The sequence below is a fragment of the Mastomys coucha genome, unplaced genomic scaffold (assembly GCF_008632895.1).
Source record: "Mastomys coucha isolate ucsf_1 unplaced genomic scaffold, UCSF_Mcou_1 pScaffold7, whole genome shotgun sequence".
NCBI lineage: Eukaryota > Metazoa > Chordata > Mammalia > Rodentia > Muridae > Mastomys > Mastomys coucha.
This window is the reverse complement of record NW_022196913.1, coordinates 33300129-33305243: the sequence shown is the minus strand read 5'-3', so window position 1 is coordinate 33305243 and position 5115 is coordinate 33300129. Positions and strand designations below refer to the sequence as shown.

Sequence of the window (5115 nt, the reverse complement as noted above, 5' to 3'; positions counted from 1 at the left end):
CTATGCATCTGTATCCATCAGCTGCTGGATGAAGCCTCCCAGGAGATAGTTATCCTAGGTTCCTGTCTGGCGTCATAGCAGAGTATCATTAGTAGTGTCAGATCCGGATGGGTCTCAAGTTGTGCTAGTCATTGGTTGGCTGTTCCTTCAATCTCTACTATCTGTATCTCTGCACATCTTGTAGGCAGAACAAATTTGGGGTTGAAAGTTTTGTAGATGGGTTGGTGTCCCTTCACTGGAAGTCCCACCTGGCTACAGGAGGTGGCTACTTCAGTCTCCATATCTCCAGCTGCTAGAAGTCTCAGCTGGAGTCACCCCTAGAGACTCCTGGGAGCCTCCCCAATCTCAGGTCTCTGGCTGGTTCCAGAGATTCACTCCCTCCTCCACCAACTTCTGTTCTCTCTCCCAGCCCTCCCCTACTTCTCCCCATACTTAATCCCAATCCCTATTCCCCTCCTCACCCCTTCTCCTACCCAGTTCTTTCCTTCCATCTACCTTTATTCTCTATTTTATATCCCCTTCTGAGTGAGATTCATGCATCCTCACTTGAGCCCTTCCTGTTAGCTTCTTTGGGTCTGTGGTAGCATGGTTATCCTGTATTTTATGGCTAATATCCACTTCTAAGTGAGTATATACCATGCGTGTCTTTCTGGGTCTGGGTGACTTCACTCAGGACAATATTTTCTAGTTCCATTATCCATTTGCCTGAAAATTGTATGATGTCTTTGTTTTTAATAGCTGAGCAGTATTCATTTTTCCATCAAACTTCCAACTCAATTCTTTACAGACCTTTAAAGAGCAATTCTCAACTTCATACTAAAAAGCAAAAAGCCCATTCTCCCTATAAGCGGCCATAGCGACCTGTGAAGATGGTTCACTACTCTATTGACCAGAAAAAAAACACAAAATCATGCAAATCAAGAGGTTCAAACCTTTGTGTTCATGCTAACAACACCCAGGAAACTGCCCAAGTCATCAAGGGTATGCATATCCACAAAGCCACCAAGTATCTAAAGGATGTCACTTTAAAGAAGCCATGTGTGCCATTCCAGCAGTATAATGGTGGAGTTGGTAGATGTCCCCAGGCCAAACAGTGGGGCTAGACATGGGGATGGTGGCTGAAAAAGAGTGCTGAGTTTTTGCTGCACATGCTTAAGAATGCAGAGAGGAATGCTGAACTTAAGGGTTGAGACGTAGATTCTCTAGTCATTGAACACATCCAGGTGAACAAGGCACCTACGACGTGCTGAGGAACCTAGGGAGCTCATGGCCGGATTAACCCATCCATGAGCTCCCCCTGCCACATTGAGATGATCTCACTGAGAAGGAACAGATTGTTCCAAAGCCAGAAGAGGAGGTTGCACAGAAGAAAAAGATATCCCAGAAGAAACTGAAGAATCAAAAACTCATGGCACAGAAATAAATTCAGCATAAAATAAATGCAGATAAAAGTTAAATAAACAAACAAATAAATAAATAGCCCAGGATACAATCCTGCACATAAAAAGAACTTCTAGAGGTAACACCATCCCTGATTTCAATCTGTACTAGTGATCCCATTTTTTAAAAAAAAAAGCTGGATGTGGTGACATGTGCTTGTAATCTCAGTCCTAGTGAGACAGAGACAGGCAGATCCCTGGCACTTGCTAGCCAGGCACCCTACCCCACTCAGTGAGTTCCAAGCCAGTGAGAGTGTTCCAGGGGTAAAAACATCCTCCTCAAAACAACATAAAGTCGGAAAGGTGGATTCAGCTTACAATTGTGGTTTATAGTTCATAACTGCCAGGAACCACAGAAGTAGGAGTATGTACATACATACTGCCTGCTTGCTGTTTTATTTACTCATAATTCCAGGCCCAGCCTAGGGGATGGTGCTGCCCACATTCAGAGTCGGTCTTTCCACCTGTCTTAGTCAGGGTTTCTATTCCTGCACAAACATCGTGACCAAGAAGCAAGTTGGGGAGGAAAGGGTTTATTCAGCTTACACTTCCACATGGCTGTTGATCACCAGAGGAAGTCAGGACTGGAACTCAAGCAGGTCAGGAAGCAGGAGCTGATGCAGAGGCCATGGAGGGATGTTTCTTACTGGCTTGATTCCCCTGGCTTGCTCAGCCTGCTCTCTCATAGAACCCAAGACTTCCAGCCCAGGGATGGCACCACCCACAAGGGGCCCTACCCCTTTGATCACTAATTGAGAAAATGCCCCACAGCTGGATCTCCTGGAGGCACTTCCCCAACTGAAGCTCCCTTCTCTGTGATAACTCCAGCCTGTGTCAAGTTGACACACAAAACCAGCCAGTATACCACCTAAATTAATAAGCAAGACAAACCCCTGTAGACTTGCTCACAGGCAAAACTAATTTAGGTGATTCCTCAGTTGAGGCCCCTTTATCATGAGACTCTAGGTTTTTGCAAGTTGGCAGTTAAAATTAGCATGAAAAGAACTTGTCTTGAAAAGCAAGATGAAGAATGGATAAGGAAAAATTCATAAGGGTGTCTTCTGATCTACACATGTGCACATGTGAACACACACTAACACAGAAGTGTGCCTTACTCCCCAAGAGAATCCAGATGTATATGTGTGTAAAAACTATATATATATATATATATATATATGTGTGTGTGTGTGTGTGTGTGTGTGTGTGTGTGTGTGTGTGTATACACACATATACATATATATATATATACACACATATATGAAAATAGAAAAACCTAACAGAAATAGCCATGCATCTTGGGGCTATTATTTAGCATAAGACCATAGTTAGATTGTTATTTTCCATTTTGATGATAGAAAAGTGGTATACGTTTTCTTACTTTTCATAAAATATTCTTGCTACATGGAAAAAAAAATCCTGAAAATTATGTGTGATAAGAGACAGCTCAAGTAACATTGGGAGTTATTTCTTTTTCAATGATTTGATGCCCTTGCAATTTCATTAATTATATTTGTCATATCATATGCTAAAGTTATCGTTGGTGACTGTGAACAGACAATTCAGACTTGATGCTTAAAGATACAAGCAAAGCAGATACAAAAGTCTCTTCACAGTTATTATCTGCTTATAAAATGGGGACAACACTTCTAGAAGCTTTTTGGAAGTGGGGAGTAATGAGAGAATGGTGTTCAGTAGTCATTTAGCACCTACACAGTGCCAGGTGCAACAGCTAGCAGGTGCCACAGCATACAAGGCATTGCATCCCTGCTGATCTCTGACATTACGGAATTGGGTGTAGCATCTCTTGCAGACTACACAAGAAGCTTCCCAAAGGCATTCTTACTTCATACTATAATGTGAAAGTATGAGCACCTTTATATACTTCCAAAGAGAGAGTGTAAATCTTTTCAGGTTTCATACGAGACATGAGACTGCTGCAGTCCTAATAGAACCAGGAAGCCAATTACACTTGGACTGGGCAATTGAGATTCTGCTCATGATTTGTATGGTTTTCTTGAACAGCATATTCTGTCTCTATCTCCCAAACTTTAAACACTTTATGATTTTAGTACAAAGTTGGTGTTGGTGTGTGTGTGTGTGTGTGTGTGTATGTGTGTGTGTGTGTGTGTGTACGTGTGTGTGCATGCACATCCTCCTATGCATTTGCATGGTTGTAGAGGAGGGAGAGATTTACAGCGAGCAGCTGGATCACATGGTCTTGGAGGATAAGGAGCTCCACAATCTGCCATTTGCACAATTGGAGTCTCAGGAGAGGTAGGCTTCACATTTCTGCACAAGTTTGAAAACCTAAGACCCAGGGACTCTTGGGAGATTGATGCCCCAACTCAAGGCACAGCAGAGAAGAGTAAAGAAATGTTTCTTCTCTTTGGACTTAGTCTCCACAGTCCGGATGCTGTCCAGAGTTAAGATGCCCGTCTATACTGGTTCAGGGATTCCAATGTGGATCTCATCAGGAAGCACCTTCACAGAAACACCCAGAAACTGTATTTACTCTGGACACTCCAAACTAACCATTGCAGAATCCATGCACTGAAATTTAGAAGAAAAAAAATCAATAGAAACTTGAACCATTCTCTAAGAATCAAGCATCTTGACTGGTGCCATAAGTACCAAGTAGAGATGGAAGCATTTACAAACTCAAGGACTCCATTTTCAAAACAAATGGGGTGGGATTTTGTTTCTTATATCACAGTTTAGAATTTAGATATATAAGTATTTTGCCTTTTTTTTTTTACCTACCCTTATGCCATATCAAATTTGACGTCCAATGTTTTAGTGGGGCACATAGCATCCCATACATTTCCCCAGTCTGCAATGTTTCTAAACATTGTATGAATTACTTTCCTCACCAATATGATCAATAACCTGCTAACATGCAGCTTAGGGGAAGAATTTATAGCATGTTAGCATTGCAGGGAGGCATGGCAGCTAGGTCCCAGTGTGGTACAAGCTAGTCAGGTTTCCTGGGATCGGGAAGCAGGGTTCAGCCTAGAACTCACACCAGGCTCTAACCCATAAACTTGCCCAGGGACCTCCATCTGGTCCTTAATCCTTAGAAATTCAACAACCTCCCCAGATCAGCACCATCAGCTAGGGACCAAGGGACGATACACAAGATTTTGTAAGAATACATCACAGTCAAACTATGACAACACTAAAATCTGCAGAAGGGTAGCATCCAGGGTAGATCCCTTGCTAGGACAATAGTACTGTGGTATGTCAGGGTCCTCCTGGAAACTCCTGCTCATGTATGATTGGCTTCCCATAGCTTTCAATTTGGGAGATGTATGGTCAGTGACAATTGTAATCTTAGTGCCTGGGGTGTGGGGATAGGTAGACCCCTGGGGTCTCACTGACCAGCCATTGTAGCCTAATCAGCAGGCCCAGGCCAAATGACAGACAGTCTCAAAAAAACCATGTAAGACAGCATGTAAGAAGCACCTGAGGTTGAACTCAAGTTTCACATGAACACATTTGCACATGCATGAACATGTACACACACACACACACACACACACACACACACTAGAGAGATAAAGAATGAGAAAGGAATACAACATAATACTCTTCACTTCATCTTAGCCAAAAGACTGTAACCATACCATCTCAAAGACCACCAGGAGACTAGCTAGCTATAGGAGTCTCTGTGCCATTT

At 42.7% G+C, this 5115-nt stretch overlaps 1 pseudogene; it reads left to right on the top strand.

Annotated features, from left to right (window-relative positions):
* The first annotated feature begins 779 nt into the window (after positions 1–779).
* On the top strand, positions 780–1451 carry LOC116081795 (annotated as a pseudogene).
* Positions 1452–5115: the final 3664 nt, after the last annotated feature.